The 20899-nt window shown below is 43.6% G+C and overlaps 1 protein-coding gene across 1 annotated transcript in view; it reads left to right on the forward strand.

Annotated features, from left to right (window-relative positions):
• The first annotated feature begins 7986 nt into the window (after positions 1-7986).
• The window catches only part of DHRS3 (dehydrogenase/reductase 3), a 92406-nt gene continuing 79493 nt past the window's right edge, over positions 7987-20899 (forward strand). Inside the window, exon 1 of the mRNA XM_069079209.1 lies at positions 7987-8054. The gene's annotated coding sequence lies outside the window, so the exon portion shown is untranslated. The remainder of the gene's footprint in view (positions 8055-20899) is intronic.

Here is a 20899-nt window from a genome sequence, read left to right on the forward strand (position 1 = left end):
TAAATAGATTTTTGAAAAACATCACAAAAATAAGAGTTTTCTCCCAGAGGGAGAGTGTGGGTGGGGTGGGGTCCCTGTGCAATCAGACTCTCTTGTTCATTATGGTTAGCCTCCACGAATGTACCATGATCTGGCAGTCCTATCTGTACAGAACCAGAGGTAGTCGGGGGGGCACGCTGGATGTAAATGCGGACATTGAAGAACTGAAAGTGTGAGCTTCACCCTCACACTAAGCCAAACCCAGCAGAAGGAGGGTCTCCCCCCGCCCCTTCTGCTCTGCAGCAGTCAGCAGCAGTGCCCACACTCTCTTCCCTACTGGTCAGAGAAGAAGAAACATCCCTCCTCTGCACTAAGGCTTCTGCTTCTCCACCTTGACCCTATTTCTTCTCACCTCCAAGACCTTGCTCCAGAGGTCACCGCCATCTCTCTTAGTCATAACTCATTTAAGCAATATATTTGCCTAGTACTTTAAAGCTTTATTATGACTTTTGTTTCCCCATCAGTAATTTTTGGAGATTTTAAATTATTTACTTATTTTTAGTTTTCAACATTCATTTTCACAAGATTTTGAGTTCCAAATTTTCTCCCCATATCTCCCCTCCCCCACCCCAAGATGGCATGCATTCTGATTACCCCTTCCCCCAATCTGCCCTCCCTTCTATCATGTCCCCTGTTCTTATCCCTTTTACCCTTATTTTCTTGTAGAGAGAGATAGATTTCCATACCCTGTATATCTTATTTCCCAGTTGCATGTAAAAACAATTTCTAACATTTGTTTTTAAAACTTTGAGTTACAAATTCTCTCCCTTCTTCCCTCCCCATCCACCCTCATTGAGAAAGCAAATAATTCAATATAGGTTATACATGTATAGTTATGCAAAACAATTCCATAATAGTCATGTTGGGAAAGACTATATTTCCCTCCATCCTATGCCACCCCCCACTTATGTTTTCTCCTTTGACCCTGTCCCTTTTCAAAAGTGTTTTCTTCTGATTACTCCCTCCCCTAATCTGCCCTCCTTCTTTCATAACCCACCTCCCCATATCCCCTTCCCCCTTACTTTCCTGTAGGGAAAGATATCCAATTGAATGTATATGTTGTTCCCTCCTTACGACAAATCTGATGAAAGTAAGGTTCACTCATTCCCTCTCAACTCCCCACCTTCCTCTCGATTGTGAAACCTTTTGCTTGCCTTTTTTTATGTGAGATAATTTACTCCATTCTATTTCTCCTTCTCCCAATATATTCTTCTCCCAACCTTTAATTTTACTTTTAGATATCATCCCTTCATATTCAACTCACCCTGTGCTATCTATCTATCTATCTATCTATCTATCTATCTATCTATCTATCTATCTATCTATCTGTCTGTCTGTCTGTCTGTCTGTCTGTCTGTCTGTCTATCTATCTATCTATCTATCTATCTATCTATCTATCTCCTTCAGCTACGCTAATACTGAGAAAGGTCTCATGAGTTACAAATATCTTTCCATGTAGGAATGTAAACAGTTCAACTTTAATATGTCCTTTATGATTTCTCTTTCCTGTTTACCTTTTCATGCTTCTCTTGAGTCTTGTATTTGAAAGTCTAATTTTCTATTCAGCTCTGGTCTTTTCATCAAGAATGCTCGAAAGTTCTCTATTCCATTGAATATCCATTTTTCCCCCTGAAGTATTATACTCAGTTTTGCTGGGTAGGTGATTCTTGGTTTTAATCCTAACTCTTCTGACCTATGGAATATCCTATTCCAAGCCCTTTAATCCCTTAATGTAGAAGCCGCTAGGTCTTGTGTTGTTCTGATTATATTTCCACAGTACTCTTAATTGTTTCTTTCTGGCTGCTTGCAATATTTTCTCCTTCACCTGGGAACTCTGCAATTTGGCTACAATATTCAAAGGAGTTTTTTAAAATCTTTTTCAAGAGGCAATAAGTGGATTCTTTCCATTTCTATTTTACCCTCCGGTTCTAAAATATCAGGACAGTTTTCCTTGATAATTTCTTGAAAGATGATGTCTAGGCTTTTTTTTTATCATGGCTTTCAGGCAGCCCAATAAATTTTTAATTATCTCTCCTGGATCTATTTTCCAGGTTAGTGGTTTTACCAATGAGTTATTTCACATTGTCTTTTTCCACATTCTTTTGATTCTGTTTTATAATTTTTTGATTTCTCATAAAGTCACTAGCTTCCATTTGCTCTATTCTAATTTTTAAGGATTTTTTTTCTGTGAGTTTTTTGACCTCCTTTTCCATTTGGCCAGTTCTGCTTTTTAAGGCATTCTTCTCCTAGCTGCTTTTTTGGATCTCTTTTGCCACTTGGATTAGTCTATTTTTTAAGGTATTATTTTCTTAAGCATTTTTGAGAGGTCTCCTTTGGCAAACTGTTGACTCATTTTTCATGATTTTCTTTTATCACTCTTTTCTATTCCCAATTTTTTCTCTACTTCTCTTACTTGATTTTCAAAATCTTTTTTGAACTCTTCCATGGCTGTGACCAATTCATATTTTTTCTTGGAGACTTGATGCAGGAGCTTTGACTTTGTTGTCTTCTTCTGGTTCTATGTTTTGATCTTCTTTGTCACCAAACTAAGATTCTATTGTCTGACTGTTTTCACTCTGCTCATCTTCCCAGCTAAACACGACTTTCTATTTCTTTGTCAGGGTAGAATTCTGCTTCTAGAGGGGGTGAGGGTGGATGGGGGCGGGTGTACTGTCCCAGGCTTCAGGAGCTTTGTGTCAGCTGCTTGATCCCCCACTGTCTGTTTGCCTAGAGCTCCAGAAGAGCTGCTGCATTCACCCTGAGGCTGGGGCCAGACCCAAGTCAGACCAGCTCTTCTTTCATTCAGGTTCACAGTTTTCCCACTGACCTTCTATGGTGTCTTTGGCATTTGTGGTTTGAGAAATCTGGAAACTGCCACAGCTGCTAGTGATTCAGTGTACTGAGGCCTGCTCTGGCTCTGTCTGTGCCAGTATGGACCATTCTGGATTATGCTCCACTCCCAGCCTGGTATGATATACCCTCCCTGTCAGCCCTTTAGGCTATCTTAGGCTGGATATTTGCTTCATTCTGTCATTTTGTGGGTTCTGTAGCTCTGGCATTTGTTTAGAGTCATTTTTTACAGGTATTTGGAGGGGTTTGGGGGAGAGCTCCAGTGAACCTTACTCCACCATCTTGGCTCTGCCCCCAGATTTTTTATTCTCCTCCCTTGTTCTCATTGCCACTCAGTGATATTTTCTTGTAATGGTAACACAAGTGTTGGCTTATCCCAGGTGAAGGGGGGCTCTGGAAACATTAGCAGCCCCTATGAGCTTGTGTGCTGCCTTCCATAATCCTACTAGTCAATAGGTATTTATTAACTACCTACTATGTGCCAGACACTGTTCCAAACTCTGGGGGTACAAAGAAAGGCAAAAGACAACCCCTTCACTCAAGGAGCTCATAGTCTAATGGGGGAAACAACATATAAGTAACAATGTACAAATGAGCTTTATATGAGATAAATAGAAAATAAGCAGCAGAGGGAAGGCACTGGAATTAAAAGTAGGGGAAGGCTTCCTGTAGAAGGTAGATTTTAGTTAGGACTTAAAGGAAGCCAGAGAGGTGAGGAGGGCAGAGATGAGGAGGGAGAGCATTCCAGGCACAGAGGACTGCCAGAGGAAGTGCCCAGAGCTGAGAGGCAGAGGGTCTTGTTAGGGTAACAAATGACAGGGTGCTGAGGAAAGGTCATATATAAAGAACACTCCTCTACAGGCCAATGGACTCTCATAGAAGGACTAAAAGATGGGAGAATGCAGCCACTTGGGCTTGAAGGTCTTCCAATTCTGGATGGCTTGAGGGAGGGACAAACTTCCATAGACAAGCCACAGTGACCACAAGGGGCAAGGACCCCCTGTTGCAGGAGAGAAGCAGAAGCCTAATGAAGGACCAGGGCAGAGCCCGCTCCAGGATTCCTGGAGCCAGAGGCAGAGTTGGACCCACAAAGAATGGGAACCAAGGGCAGGAACTCACCAGATGCAAACCAATATTGCTAGGAGCTAATGATGGAAGCAACAGGAGTGCTGGATATTCAAACATGCAGGGCCATCAGACACCTCTGTTTCCCCTTTCTCCTTACCAAAGAGCTAGCCTAGCCTAGGGAGGCTACCAGCTGTTCCCTATGACTGTCAGGCCATATTCTGGCATCCCCACCTGGATGAAAAATAAGTCTAAAGTGGAGATCATTGATCTGGTCCTGAAGTTTCGAGAAAAGTTTATCCAAGCTCAGGCTCACCAGCTCCCCATGGAGGAGACATTGCAGCAGGTGGTTCTGTATATTGACACCATCATTGGCTCCTTGCCTGATGACCTGCAAGCTGTCCTGTGGCACCCTGAAATCACCCTGGGAGGCCTAGAAGCTGCCAAGTCCTGCTGAACCTTCTGGTCCCCTCTGAGCTTTAGGCTGGGAAGATAAAGAGGGAGGCCCAGAAGGCTGGACTGGGCAGAAGGGAAGTGGGTGATGAATGTTACAGCTTCTTCTTCCAGCCAAACCTTGCTCCACTGGGGGCTGGGCCCAGAGGAGTAGGGGCCTGGGACACCAGTCCCTCCTTTCCTTTTCCCTCATTACAAATGTCTCAGGCCCCTGGGAACATGTATCTTCCAGGAGCCTCCAGAAGCTGTGCTGGACCCAGCTTCTATTAGGGTACAGTTTTATTAGCTCCTCAGCATTCTAGCAACCCTGCCCCAGTCTAAACCCTGACCATTGTCAGGAGAATGTGGGCTGGAACCATTGCTGACACAACAGTCATCATAGCCCCTTCATCGGCACAGTCCCTGCCTTTTCCCTGGGGTTCTGCTCAGGCTGCAACTTCATATCCACCCCAGAGAAGGCTCCTGTTGGAGCCCAGGTGAAGGGCAGGGGGCAGGGGCCTGGTGCTAACTGAGCCCTTTGCTTTCCTCATCCTGTTTCAAAGGAGGGAGCTTCTTCAGCCAAGCACAAACCAACCCCATTGCCTGTTCCCCTTAGGCCAGGCATCCCTTCCTGGGCCCCTCCTGCAGCCCTGCCTCTAACCCCTCTTGTTAAGGGCCATGTCCAGCAGCTAGCTCTGCTTTTCCATCTCCCCAGAGAGCCCTGGCCCTGTCTCCAGCTGGCTCCTGGAGTCTTTCTGTGGGCCTTGATAAATGAAGTCATCAATCTGTCTAATAGTAAAGGAGATTGTTTAAAAAAAATTTTTCTTCCCACTTTGTTGAGAAGCAGGAGGAAGGAAAAAGGAGAAAAGTAAAGGAACCAAGTACCACCTCCCTCTGGCAGCCTGCAAGGCGGCGGAAGCTTGTAACTTGAAATAATAGCTAGCATTTATGTAGCACTTTGAGGTCCATAAAGTGCTTTACAAATATTATTTTTTTACTGTGCTTTGTGTCCAAGTACATAGAATGTGCGGTTTGAGAGTGAGAAAAGAGAACTCAGCCTTCCAAGGAACAAGTGATATTTTCTTCAATAAACCAAGGTGTGGCCCAGAGACAGTGAGAGGCAGAGAGACAGAGAGTGTGTTTTTGCTATTTTGAAGTCAGTTCCCTTGGGTCCAATGAATCCAAAATCTATGTACGTAGCCCTGGTCTCTCTCCTGAGCTGCAGTCCCACACTCTGGGGATGTCCAGATGTCCCTTAGACATCACAAACTCAAAGTGTCCAAAGCTGCACTCACTGTCTCATCCCACAAACCCTCACTTCTTCTGGTGAGAGCACCACCAGCTCCCAGCCACCCTGGCTCCTAAGAGTGGCCTGTCTTCAGCTCCTGACCTTCACTAATCTTCTTTGTCCAGTCACTTGTCAGATTCTGTTGTTTCTACCTTCACAGTGACTCCACTCCTCCAGTCAGCACCCTCACACCAGCCCTATTGAAATAGTGTTCTTGCTGGTCTCCTGGACTCTAGCCCACCCTCCACTCAGATGCCAGTGATTCTTCTAAAGCACAGGTCTGACTATGCCAAGCCCCTCTTCAAGAAACAACAGCGGCTTCTGGTCACTGCCAGGACCAAAGCTCTTCAAAGCCTGGCTCTTTCTTTTCCAGCCAGAGTTTACCCTTCTTCTCCTCCAGCTCTGCTATCCAGTGACATTGGCCTCCTTGTCTTCCCTCAAATATGACACTCTATGTCTAACTCCCTGCCTTGGTACCTCAAATGCTGTCCCTCCCCTCTCCCCTTTAGTTACCTTGAATACTCTCACCAATAATCACCTTCTACACCAAGCCTTACCTGGTCCTCCAAGCTGCAGGTGCCTTCCCCTCTAAGATTAGCTTCCCCACCCCCACCCCCACTTCTTCTCTGAATATGTTTCCTTTTCCTAGTTCTTTGTGTGCTGCAGGTGAGTCCCCTGAGGGCAGTGACTAATTTTGCCTATCCTTGGTGATTATCTGGCATATAGGAAGCATTTAAGAGATGTTTGTTGACTGACTGACTAACCAACTGATTTTCCAAAGCATATAATGATAAACTATGAGTTCACTCTATTGCCCCTGGGGGAAAATTTTCTTTTTCTTTTTTAACTTGAGTCCAGTGTGAGAAAAGCTAACTAAAAAGCTCACATGTTGTGAAAGTTTTTTCCACCTCTTTTGTCTGATGATGATTCTAGCTTTCTACTGCTGCTGTTTTCTTAGATACATTCAAGTCCCAGGTCACACCAAGGAGCCCTACCTAGCCCCATTCAATGCACACGTAGACAGGCCCCTACAGTGTGGGAAGCTATTGTCCACCAGGTGGTGCTAGACTCAAGCCACCAGCCTCAAGATCTCCTCAAGTAGGCAGGCCTGGATCTGAGCGAGTCACTGTGCTTCCAATAATCAGGCAGGAAAGAAAAATTCACTGAGTTCTGAATTCCAGCCTAGCAGTTCATATTAAATGTTGCTCAAAAATACAAATTTGAGATAAGTCTCTATGGCCCCTCTCCCATCCCACTTCTGGGAGTTTTCCTGGCTCAGTCTCAATCTTTTATATTTAGATTACACAGACAAGTAATGTCCTCCATTCTCTCCTCCTTTCCTCTAGTCTCCTCTCTTTGCCCAGCCCAACCCCTCTCATGTATCTCACTTTTTCTGGAAGATTGCTCCCTCATCACTGTTTCTCTGTCTCTAATCTTCAATTTCCCTCTCTATCGGTTCCTTCCTTACTGCCTTTAGATATGCTCAAGTCTCCTGGGGGGGAAATTCCTCCACCAGACTCCACTAACCTTTCAAGCTAGTTTTCTTATGTTACCCTCCCTTCATCAATCAAACTCCTAGAAGAAAAAGCTATCTGCACTGGGTACCTTTACTTCATCTCCTCTCTTTAAACTTTTGTAATCTTTTTTCTGACTTCATCACTTAATTGAAATTATTCTCTCCAAAGTCGCCAGTAACTCAACTGGCAAAATGAATGGTGTTCTCTCAGTCTTCATCCTTGCCTCTCTACTTTGTTTGATATTGTTGACCACCCTCTCTCTCCTCCTGGATATGTTTTCTCCCTGGGTTTTTGTTTTGGGGGGATTTGGGGGTTTTGTTTTGTTTTGCTTTGAAAAAAGCAAGGGAGAAAAAAAAGGGAGGGGGGAAGGCAGGGCAGTTGGGGTTAAGTGACTTGCCCAAGGTCACAGGGCTAGTAAGTGTCTTCCTGGGTTTTTATGACACTACTCTCTCCAGGGTCTCCTATCTGCCTGAGCTCTCCTTAGTTTCTTTTGCTGTCCCATTACCCATATCACTGCCACAATTCTGGGTGTATTCCAAGGCTTTGTCCTTGACTCCCCTTCTCTCTGTACTCTCTTGGTGACCTTATCGGTTCACCGGGTTTAATTATCATTTCTGTGTGATCTGGCTATAATGGGAATGGGGATTTGAAGATCTTCCCTGCCCCTTAATAGACCTAGGGGGGAGTTTGAAGACCTTGCCTGCTTTGAAAGTAAACTCTGCCCCCTGATAGGCTGAATGTAGTCACATGGAGCCTATGGTGGGAGGAGTTTGCTAAAGGGGAAGCTTAGCCCGCAGGAAGCTGGTGGTCAGAGCTAGCCAGACTGTGGGGGAGAGAGGACGCTCAGGCAAGGAGATGGGAAGGTTTGTGAGTAGATATTGATCTTGTTTTGGTTTGTGGGAAGGCTGAAGGATGCCGTGGCTCTCAGCGTTCTTATGGCTTCTGAATGTCTTTGATACTATGATGGAATCAGCTTACTGGTTTTGGGATTCAGTTTTCTGGTGTCTAAATAAATGCTTCAGTTCTGTCCTCTATCTGGAGAGTTTGGTATATTTTGCAATCAAACATCATGTGATACTTATAGTCACTGTCTTTATCGTAATTGTGGGCACTGTAAATATTGCATTGGCACTACAGTGGGTCTCATGCCTGACCATTTGCATAAAACTCTCCACAGTGGTGGAAAAAATGATATCCATTACTGCCTTTGAGGGGGGTAGGCTTGGTGAGAGTTTGGGAAAAGCTCTGGTTTTTCCAGCTTCCTAAGGTACACATGTGGTTCTCTTCAGAGAAATGACCCTATTAGAAGAAAAAGACTTTGGGAACTCCACTCATAAAGGAACTATCCCCTTGGGCATATACCTTTCCAGCTTGCTTCACTAGAGATTGCAGGACATGTCATCCTTGGGGGAAGAGCTCAGTCACTCTGTATATTTTCTGGCATATTCCATGGTAACTTCACTGAATTCTGTTTGCTTGGATGGTCTCTGCATCTCAAGCCTTTAGTGCTTAAGATACTCCTTTTCCATGAAAGGGTGACCTTTCTGTGACCAGAAAAAGTAGCTCAAATCTGTTAGATATAAAAAGATTACGTTCCCACACAGATATAGGGAAGTGGGTTTTCTTGCAACAGAAATACTTAGAGTCAAGAGAAAAGCAGGAAAAGGTCACAGTGACACCAGTCTCACCCAGGGCCTGTGGTCAAGAATAAGGCAAAGGGTAAAATAGGCCTAAAGTATGCATGCTTAATAGCCTTATAATTTCTCCCCAGGAGGAATTAAAGCTCACTTTAATGCACATTTGATGTAGATGGAGGGAGGGGGAATGTATAGGAGTAGAAGGGGAAACACGAAGTAGGCATATCGGAAAGCTGTACACTTCAGAGTACTCAGCCAATGAGGGACTTTGCATTTTGGGACATAGATAAAGATGCTTTCTCTTGCTTCTGTAGGTGTATGTCTGTCTCAGCAGCACACCCACCTCTTGCAAGAATTGTAAAATAAATGAACTTGCCTCATCTACCTTGGGAGTTTCTGTCTTTCCTCTAGAAATTTTATTCCTAACAAACCTAAAAATGATTTCCCCTAGACTCTCTCCCTTGGCATTTTCATTCATTCCTATGGCTTCAGCTACCTCCTCCTTCATATGAATGCCAAACTTTTATTCCTAGTTCTTATTTCTCTTCTGAGGTTTACAACCATATCCATAATTACCTATAGGACATTTCCATTTAATGTGTCCCATGTGACTCAGTCTCAACACATCAATCCCTCAATCCCCTTCTCATTTCTCTATTTCTGCCTCTAAAGAGGCAGTCATTGTTGAGGTGATCTTTAACTGATGCCACATTCTCACTTCGCATATTGATCTAGTTGTCACATCTTTTCAGTCCATCTACACAACATCTCTCAGGGCTGTTCCTTCTTTTCTTTCCCCACTGCCACTACCCTAATTGACACCCACATGTTTCACTATATTCGTCTCCTGAGAGGTCTTCTCACATTCCTCTTTTTTGTCATTCCACTTCCAATATAGCCTTCATATTTCTGACCAAATAGTTTCCTTCCAGACTCAACTCAGTGGCCACCTTGTACAGAAGTCTTTCATGATCCTCCAATCCTAATCCTGACCTCCACCAGGACTCCCAGAAACCAGTGCCTTCTCCCCAAAATCACCTTCCATCTATGTTGTGTGTGAATGAGTGAGTGTGTGTATAAGACTTCCTCTGCAGCGAAGAGCAGCCCAAGTCCACCTAGACAGCTAAATTATGAGTTTTCTTTATCTTCTGGGGCAAGACATAGTTTGAAGATTAGGACAAGCCTTGACAGGGCTTATGGAAAAGGAGGAAAGGGAAGGGGAGAGGCCTTCCTCCCCCAGCTGCAGCAGCAGCAAAGCATTTGAAAGCTGCTGAGAGAAATGCCTGAGATGAAGTTTCGTCTCCTCAAACCCACATGGAGAAATAAATGCTAAGGGGAAAGTGGCCAAGGTATAAGCCTGCTTTCTATCATGGCCACTTCTCTGGGTGCCCGGAGCATACCTAAAAGTCATGGGGAGTGCAGAGGAACTGGGGGCCTGCATCCCTCTTCCTCTGCCATGCTTCATGGGGGAACAACTGGCACCTTCATCCACCATATATTTTACTGACTGAGGCTTCCTTTTCATAAATACCTGTGGTCAACCCACATGTGTGCATTTATTTGTGTTCATGGTTTAAGTGTGTAGCAAGGGGCTGGGGCAGCTCGGGCAATTTTAGCTACAAAGAAGGGCATTGACATGAAAGATTTTTGGTTGCTTTCTTCTGGCTCCAAGGTGGGAATACCAAACCCTAGACCACTGCTAGAGAATCCCTCTCTAACTGGGACATATATTGTGAGCCAAATTCCTGTTTAAAAGAAGCCAAGAATGTCAAAGGAAAGCTCAGGACCAGCCACTCCCAAGACACTAACAAACCTAACTTTAATTGTATTATGGTGATCTGGTGAAACATCAGCTCCTAATCTCAGATAGATAGATAGACAGACAGACAGACAGACAGACAGACAGACAGACAGACAGACAGACAGACAGATAGATAGATAGATAGATAGATAGATAGATAGATAGATAGATAGACAGACAGACCAGATAGATAGATAGGTAGATAGATAGACAGACAGACCAGATAGATAGATAGACAGACAGACCAGATAGATAGATAGGTAGATAGATAGACAGACAGACCAGATAGATAGATAGATAGATAGATAGACAGACAGACCAGATAGATAGATAGATAGACAGACAGACCAGATAGATAGATAGACAGACAGACCAGATAGATAGATAGACAGACAGACCAGATAGATAGACAGACAGACCAGATAGATAGATAGATAGATAGATAGATAGATAGATAGATAGATAGATAGATGGATGGATAGATAAGTAGATAGAGAGAGGTAGGTAGATAAAGAGAGAGAGATAAGTACATAGATAGATAGAGAGATAGAGAGAGATAGGTAGATAGATAGGCAGATAGATAGATAGATAGATAGATAGATAGATAGATAGATAGATAGATAGATAGATAGACCAGATAGATAGATAGATAGATAGATAGATAGATAGATAGATAGATAGATAGATAGATAGATAGATGGATGGATGGATGGATGGATGGATGGATAGATAAGTAGATAGAGGTAGGTAGATAAAGAGAGAGAGATAAGTACATAGGTAGAGAGAGAGAGAGGGAGAGATAGAGATAGGTAGATAGATAGGCAGATAGATAGATAGATAGATAGATAGATAGATAGATAGATAGATAGATAGATAGATAGATAGATGGATGGATGGATAGATAGGTAGATAGAGAGAGGTAGGTAGATAAAGAGAGAGAGATAAGTACATAGATAGGTAGAAAGAGAGAGAGGGAGAGATAGAGAGAGATAGGTAGATAGATAGGCAGATAGATAGATAGATAGATAGATAGATAGATAGATAGATAGATAGATAGATAGATCAGAGAAGACATCTCTCTACCTATCTATCTTCCCTGCTCCACTCATGTCTTCTCAGTCTTTTCTTTCCACAACCTTAAGTGAGGTTGGCCTGTTCCATGTTCTGTCTTGAATCTGGAAGCCAGAAGTTCCCTAAATGACCCAATGCTTAAAGAGTCCTGATGAAAACTCAAAGCTTGATGGGTCTCAAAGGGGAATTGGTGGAGAATGTGAAGCTCTCTCACCTCTTGCCAACTCCACCCCACCTCTCTTGGAGAGTAGGGCTTTTATCTCCCCCCAGGCCAATGGACCTTGAGCTAGACTGAGTCAGGCTCACCTAAAACATTCCACCACTCCTTGAGCTCTTCCCCATGTCCTTACCTCAGAGAGAGGGTGCAGGGGATCAGCCCTGGATTTTGTAGTCATGGGACCTGAGTTCAATCTCAGTTCTTCTATTTATTAACTGTATGAACCTTAGCACCCCATTTAGCAATTCTGGACCTCAGCTTCCTCATCTGAGAGAAAAGACTTCTTGGATTCCAAGGGGAAAGGTAGATGTGGAGATGAGCCACATGTCTACCCACTCCATTCCTTCATGCCTTCCCGAATAACTGGACAACAGTCCCACCATGGCTTAGTTACATCCTATACATAAAAGACCTTTATACCCTAAATGCTGAAGAACCTTCCTCCAGATCACTAAAGACCTTCAATTTGGAATCAACGGGTTTGAGTTAGAGTCCTAACTCTGCTATAGAAATATTTTCTATCTACTTATATATGTACATGTAATTTCCCCCAGTTAAAGGTGACCTCCTCCAGAGCAAGGCCTTTTCTTGCCTTTCTTTCTCCAGTACCAGTCCAAAGCCTGACATAAATTAGGCTTTAATAAATGCTTGTTGCTTGCTTAATTGGGCAAGCCAGCTGACCTTTCTAGACCTCAGTTTCCTTACCTATAAATTCCTCTTCATTTTCAGCTACCTCTCTGGTCTGTTCCATCTGCACATTGGCTACCCACTCCCTGCTCTCCAGGTCCTCTTATTTCTTGTCTTCCTCTGTTAAGCTCCTTCAGAGTAATCACAATCTTGTCTTCTTGGTTTTGCATCCCTAGAACTTAGTACAGCGTCTAGCACACAGTAAACATTTAATAAATGTTTTGCCTATCTTGTTCTGCCTATCTGTCTGTATGTTTATGTATCTATCTAAGAGACTGCGAGGGAGCTTACAGCTCCAAACCCTGTAGTCATCACCATTGTACCTTGCCTTCCCCAGGATCTAAGTGCGGGCATCCAAGGGAAGCAAAGATAGAAATGAGTAACTGATTTCCTTTAATAAGTTTTTATTTGTGCTGGAGTAGATTACTGGCTAATGTTTGGTGTACATTCAGGGAGGAATTTGGAGTCACGTTTTTTCTCTCTTGTCCCTCCCCCTCCCCCAACAGTCCCCAGTTAGTCTGCTGAAGGTCAAGGCAGAGGGAGGAACAGTGTGCTGGCTTGCTCCCCTGTGACTTTGGCTCCTTCTGCCCCACAGCAAGATCTGAATGCTTCTCCGTAATTCCTCCACCCCTCTCCTGCAGGGCCCAACAGCTCTTTCCCTGGCCTGTAAATCAGTTCATCAGGGCCTTCTCCAGGATCCAAGAAAAAGACACACCCCATGGTGTGGCTTACTGTCTTTCTCTCCAACCAGGTATTCCAAGAATTCCACCCAAGGAGATCAGGGATGAGGTTTGCCTTTCTCAGTCCTTAGGGACCAACCCTTAAGAAAACAGACAGTGTTATTTGATATTGGTGCTGATGTAGCACATTCAGAACTGGCATTCCGAGCCCTGATAAACATTCCAAGAGAAACAATGCCTAGGTCGGCTCTCCTGGCAGGGAAACTGAAGCCCCCAGAGGAGCTGTGCTGGTGAGAGTGTCTGCCTCCATCTCACAGCTTTGTGAGTATTTTTAAGATATACCACATTGAAGGTCTGTCTTCCCAGGTAGAGTATGGGCTTCCTGATTACAGGGACCATACAGTTTCCTGACTTCTGAAAATCTGTACATGGTAGGATTTGTTTCAGTTTCCCCGCTGCCTGGAAACCACCGCAGGTCATTATTCACCCTTCCATAAACCATTTATTTTATCTAAGTCCCCATAAGGGCCCTGTGAGCAAGGAGGGAGGGGGAGAGAAAATCATCCCCATCTTTCCTTTAAGGAAACGGGGGGGGGGGGGGAGGGGGGGGGGGGGGAGGAGGGAGAAGGGGGGAGGGAGAGGGAGGGAGAGAGAGAGAGAGAGAGAGAGAGAGAGAGAGAGAAGAAAGAGAAAGTGTGCGTGTGTGTGTGTGTGTGCGCGCGCGTTTTAGGGTATAATTTAAAAGAACAGTGAAAATTAGGATACTTAGATTCTAATCTTGACCCTGCCACTAACAATATGAGGTTATTCAAGGTACTTCTCTCTGAGTCTCATTTTCTTAAGCTGTAAAATGTAAAAGAAAGTGAGCTATATCTAGTTGATCTTCAAAGTCCCTTCAAGCAGCAACATTCCACCCTCTGTGGTCAGTTTGACTGGACACACTGATCAGAACTGTTCTGTCGCCATGGTTAATGAAAACACTTTCCCTCTAGTGGCCACAGGTGTGGCAGTTAGGAGTTTCCCAGGATCACAGACTAGAGCAGAGGGGGCCTCAGAGGTCTTTTAGCCCATCTCCTTCATTTTACAGATGGACTAGGCTGCTTGCTTGGAAGGGTCCTCTTCTTCAAGCCTGAAGGTCTTCAAGGAGAGGCTAGATGATTATGTGCCAGGTCTCTTATAGAGGATATTTTTGTGACATGGGATAGGGGAGAGGGGGATAGACTCAGGGAGATAAGAGTTCGAATTTGCTTCTTGAACTGTGGTCAAAACCTCTGGGGTGTCAAGTGGAAAAAGTTGAAGAAACCCTGGTCTGGATCACTTGTTAGTTACGTTCATCTGTCTGGACCTCAGTTTCCTCGTCTGTAAAATGAGAGGGTTGAACTCAGGGATCTCTATGGTCCCTTCTAGCTATGAAGATGTGATCTTATGACTGCCAGAGGTGGAACAAGGCAAAAGCACACAACACAAAACTCCTCCCTGAGCGTGTGATCTTTTGAACTGAAATTCTGTGTCTGATTTGCCCACAGAGACATAGCTCTTTAGTAGCAGATTTGTTGTTATTTTTGTCCTTTGTCCTCAAAGAGGACCAGGCATCAGGGAAATGATGACATGACTTGCAAGTGATTTTGATTTAAGGGAGGGAGGGCTGTGCAAGGTCACCAGCCTTAATTTCTCCTCCAGAGTCATCTGGGTCCAGTGGCCTGATATTCATCAGGATGACTGGAGATGGTCCAGAATGCAATGGGAGACCCTGGCCTTTGTAGGCTAAGGCCCTTTCAGGTACTGGCTTTGAGTGAGGTAACACTCATTCAGTGAATAGGCCTCTTTAAGAAGTAAGTCAAGGGATGGCCCTTTAATTTAAGAAAAAAGAAAGAAAAAAAAATCAAGCTGGGAGGGAAAGACCTTCATACTGTTCCAAAGAGAAACAGTTGCCATGAATATTCACTCTAAGCTAGGAGGGTCCAAAATACAACCATTAAGCGGAGCTTGGACAGGGACCTATTGTGGTCCAATCTATGAGCTTCAGAGTGACCTGGGTTTAGGATTTTGTGAAAGAAGACAGTAAGTCAGAGAGGGAGGGAAAGAGGGAAGGAGGGAAAGAAGGAAGGAAGGAAGGAAGGAAGGAAGGAAGGAAGGAAGGAAGGAAGGAAGGAAGGAAGGAAGGAACTCTAGCCAGTAAACCCCAAGTTAAGTGGGCAGTTTCTAACCATCAAAATTTACCTTCCTTTGGAGAGGAGTAGTAGAACTGAGACTAGAAGTCAGGACTCCTGAATCTCAGTCATCTACATGGCTATTTCAGTGTTTCCATTGCCATTGTTCATATCAAGTTCTCATTACCTTTCACCTGGACTATTGAAATCACCTCCTAACTGATCTGCCGACCTCATTCTACTCTGTAATCCTCTACATTCCATTCTTAGATATCACTGGCAAACTAACCTCCCTCCTGCACAGATCTGATCATTTCATTTGCCTGCTCAAAGAACTTGATAGATTACCCATTGCCTACCGAATGAATTCCATTCTCCTTAGTTGGTCAATGAAGGTCCTTCAGAATCAGATCCCTGCCTATTGTTCACTTTATCTCCTACAAACTCCCTTCCCTTTAGGCAAACTAGGCTGCAGTTCTACAAATACATCCCGTCATTTCCTGCCTCTTAGCTTTTCTCTTGTCATTCACTACATGTTGAATGTCTCGTTTCACCATTGAAATCCTACCCTTTCTTCAAGGCCCAGGTAAAATGCAGCCTTCTCCATGCAGCCTTTCTCACTCTCCCCAGCTGGAAGTGAGCTCTTCTCCCTCTGAACTCTCATAGTATCTTACATGTACTTCCCTTGTGCATATAACCCACTAAGTAGTGCTGGTGAACACGGCAAATTGAGCTGCCAGCCATTCCCTAAGCCAAAGGGAGCCCTCCCTTCCTCTGCATAGCGCTTCCTAACTGCTCACTTCTCTCTTAGTGCCCTGCCTTCCCCTCTCTAAGCAAGGCACTCCTCTTCATTTGTCAAGGGCATGGATTCCTTTTCAAACTCAACATGCCTGGTAGAGGTGAAAGAAAATGCCTGGGTTTTGCTCACTTGAAAACTGGAATTATTACCAGCTTACTTTAAAAAAAAAAAAAACATTTTAATTGCTAGGGGCATATGGGTTTCTTTTTCTTCATTCTTTCCCAAGGCTACAAAAGGCCAGTCCCAGTCACCCTGCTTTGTCCTATTGGCTCCATCCCCAAGTAGAGCTGCCTACTCATATGGAACAAATATTTCATCTCTCTAAAACAGAATTGGCTCTCTTTCTCTTCCCTTCATTAAAATACATGAGCATTAAATAAAATATGACATGTAGCTTCGAAATTTCTCCTACCCAAAAGGGTTTTATGGTAAATAAATAAAATCTAAATTGAAAGTAACAGATAAAGGACTAAGTAGAAGACTTGCAGCTCATGCTTTTACCATTTTAATCTCTCGGGGTACCTGGGCTTCTTTTTCTTCCTTCCCAAGCCTACAACAGTCCAGTACCAGTCACCCTGCTTTGCCCTATTGGCCCCATCCCCAAGGAGAGTGCCTGCTCAAAGAGACAAATATTTCAGCTCTCTAAAACAGGGTTGGCTCACTTTCTCTTCTTTTCATTAAACTACATGAGCGTTGAATAAAATATGACCTACAGCTTAGAAATTTCTCCTAGTCAACAGGGTTTATGGTAAATAAATAAAATCTAATTGAAAGCAACAGATAAAGGACTAACAGGCTACAGATAGATGAATAGACAAATAGGTACATAGATAGTTAGCTAGATACATAGTTGAATACCTAAATGATAGTTACATAGATAGAAAGAGACATAAATAATAAGTTGATGTTCTATATAAACATATACATAGATTTATAAATAGATACATAGAATTAATCGCTTGCTGTGTGCCAGGCATTGTGTTAAATGCTGATCAGGTCAAGTCAACAATCACTTATTAAGCACCTACTATGTGCTATGCTAAGCATAGTACCAAGGATTAGGGACAAAGAAAGACAAAAAAAATAAAATAAAAACAACCTAGTCTCTGCTTTGAAGGAGCTCAATTTAAAGGGAAATGAAGGAAGGAAACAAGCATTTATCAAAGACCTGACGTGCCAGGCATTGTGTTAAGTGCTTTACAAATATATCTCATTTTATCCTTATAATAACCCTGGAAGATACGTGTTACTTTTTTTTTCTTTATTTGGGGGAGAGGGGAGGGGAGGGAGGCAAGGCAATTGGGGTTAAATGGCTTGCCCAAGGTCATACAGCTAGTAGTTGTTAAGTGTCTGAGGCCGCATTTGAACTCAGATCCTCCTGACTCCAGGGCCGATGCTCTATTCACTGTGCTGACTAGCCTGATATGTGTTACTATTATCCCTGTTTTACAGTTTGGGAAACTGAGGTAGACAAAGGTTAATTGACTTGCCCAGAATCATGGCTAATAAGTGTCTGAAGCTGGATTTGAACCCAGGACTTTATCCACTGCACTGCCTAATTGCCTCTAATAGGAGAGAGAACATGCAGATAACTACATGTTTGTGTGTTGTGTATGTGTGTGTGTGTATACACATGTATATATACATATATATAAAACTATAACTGTGTGTGTATATACAAGACATATATGGGATAAATTGGAAATAATCCACAAAGGAAAGCTGCTAACATTAAGGGGCATCAGGAGAGACTTCCTATAGAAGGTGGGATTTTAGCTGGGGTTTCTTGGAAGTCAGAAGGCAGAGATGAGGAGGAAGAGGCATGAAGGACAAGAGGGGATGGGGGGAGCACAGAGTAAAGAGAGAGGGTGTCTTGTTTGAGGAAAGGCAGAGAAGCCACTGCCACTGGAGCAGAGTATGTGGGGATGAATAGGACATAAGAACACTGGAAAGGTGGCAGGGGTCCAGGTTATGAATGGCTTTCAATGCCAAACAGAGGATGATTCTGGAGGTGATCAGAAGCCACACAAATTGACTGAATAGGTGGATGATATGACCTGTGCTTTAGGAAGATTAATTTGGTAGTGAGTGGAGGGTTGACTAGAGTGGGAAGAAACTTGGGGCAGACAGACCCACCAGCAGGCTATGACAAGGATCCAGGCATGAAGTGACAAGGGCCAGCATCAGGGTGGTGGCAGTGCCAGAGAACAATAGGGGGGATATTGGAGAGATGTTTCAAAGGTGAAGTCTATAAGACTTGTCATCAGATTGGATGGGATGGGCCAGGGAGAAAGGAGTTGAAGATGACACCTAGGTTCTGACAGTAATGGGGAAATTTGGAAAAGGGGAGGCAATTCCCCCTTGCTGAGAGGGCACAGAGTATTTTGTTAGTTGATTCCCAGAGACTAAGGCTGACAAATGACAACCGAGTCAGTGGAGCTGCATTTTTTTTTGAAGAGTTGCCCATTTGTTGGGTCTATATAAATTAAGTTGGAAAGAGTTCTTATGATCTTCATCTTTTTGCATTTTCCTTTGCACCATCTTTGTGAATGCAGCAAAAGTGGTGGTGGGGGAAGGATTTCTCTCTGCTCCTTTCTCCTCCACCAGGAGCAAATTAAAGGTGACTTGCAGCAGAAACACATGGCAGAGGTTGATGTACTGGTCCAATCAGCTCAAGAAGGTAGTTCATGAACAATGTTCGCAGCTGATTGTGTATGCTGGACTTCTTACTGGAAGAGGAAGTGATTTTGGATTCCCTAGGCAGTATGATCCTGGGAATTAGCCTTAAAACCAGAGACAGTAAATTTCCTGGGAAGCATCAGCTTTAGGAGTTGGCTCCAGCATCCTAGAGAAAGATGTCGCCAATAGAGTGCTTCTGAGAACATAATGAACATCTCCAAGACAGAACTGCATTGTAGCTGATAGGCTAAAGCTAGGCTGGGGAGGATGGATTTTATCAGACCCTCCATTTCAGTGAATTGGGGACATTGGAGGGGGGCATTTTTCTGGCAGCTCTCCTGATCCCTCAAAGTATAATTACTTCCAGGAGGTACTCTCGTAGGTTATTTGAATGGAGTATGTGTTTTTCTATCTGTACATGGGTTCCTTTCAGTTAAATAAAGGTTATCCCATACTCAGTTCCCAAATGCCTGAGTGGAATTTGGAGATGGTATCGCTTTCCATTCAGAAAAACCTAGAAAGGAACAATCTGTAAGCTTTAGTTTAGAGATTCTCCTGGTATAAAATTCTAGGGCATAATGAACCAAAGACAGAAGACCCCCAGAATTGGACCCTCTCCATGTATGCTGTGAGTCTTTGAAGGGGAGAAGTCATGGGTTACGGCATTATTTTTGTCATCATCATTAACACACATGCTCTGGAAGATAGGAAAAGGTTGCTAGAAGTGTAGTGGGTAAAAATACAAGTCCCTTTGTCCTGTCTCCATTTCTCATCCATTTTCTTGTCCAAAAGAAAGGCCCTGTTGCTAGTATTGTCTTGGTCATAGAAGATCTTGCACAAAGAGACACTTTGTTGAGTCCATATTACAGTGGATCTCCATAAAGAAAACAGATGACAGTGTGTTCATTGATATCATAAGCAAAGGATTTTTACAGCTCTTTGAGGCTACCATGAAAAATCAATCAATAAACCTTAGAGTACTCAAAAGCTAGATGGGGGCAAAATGATCAATAATAATAACTGACATTTGTATAGTGTTGAGGTTTTTAAAGGTTTACACAGCACTTTATAGGCATTCTCTCAGTTGGTCTTCATTAACTACCCTTTGAGGTAAGTTGTACATGTATCAATATTTTTCATTTTACAGATGAGGAGACTGAGGGAGGCTCAAGAAGGTTAAGTGCTTTGTCAATGGTCATGTAGCAAGTGACTGAGGCAGAATTCAAATCTGGATCACCTGACTCCAGATCTAGCGCCTTTTCAGCAGTGCCATTCTATGTATCCTCCTTCTTTGCCACTGTCCTGCTCCTTTTACATCTTCCTCTTTCTTCCTTATCCCTTGAGAAACCCTGGAGTTTTAATGATACCCTCTGGCTACTCAGAATCACTCCCTTCCCCATAGCCATATCTGTATCTACTCTCCTTTTCCATGAACAGACATCAAATTATATTTCTCCTATCAAAACTTTCATTCTCTTGGTGCCACCAAGATCTTTTCAAACTCTCAAATTCTGTGATTTCTATGATGAGGCTAATCTTGTCCACCATTATCCAAAGTACTTTTAGATAGAGTCAAGACGGTGGCTTAGAGGCAGCAACCCAGTTGAACTCTCTCAATATTCCCTTCCAAACAATTTATGAAGTAATTCCTCAAATAAAATTTTGGAGCAGCAGAGCCATCAAAAAGTCAGGATGAAACTTTTTTCTGGCCTAAGAAAACTTAGGAGGTCAGCAGGAGACTTCTATCTGTGACACCCAGGTAGATGGCCCGTCAGGAGCACATGCGGCAACAGCAATAGTGACAGCAACAGCAGCAACTTTGGAAGCTCTCAGCCCAGAGGTAGTGAGGGGGTCATACAACTAGCCAGAAAGAGATGACTGGGGACCCTTTGCTAGCACTGGGTGCAGCCAGTTCTGACTGGCAACTCTATTGCTTATGGTTTGGGGTCATAGTTCCAGGGTGAAGGAGCACTTCTGGTCAGTCACA

This window comes from Petaurus breviceps, unplaced genomic scaffold (assembly GCF_028583685.1).
Source record: "Petaurus breviceps papuanus isolate PSGF00001 unplaced genomic scaffold, PetGlider_PUasm1.0 91041, whole genome shotgun sequence".
NCBI lineage: Eukaryota > Metazoa > Chordata > Mammalia > Diprotodontia > Petauridae > Petaurus > Petaurus breviceps.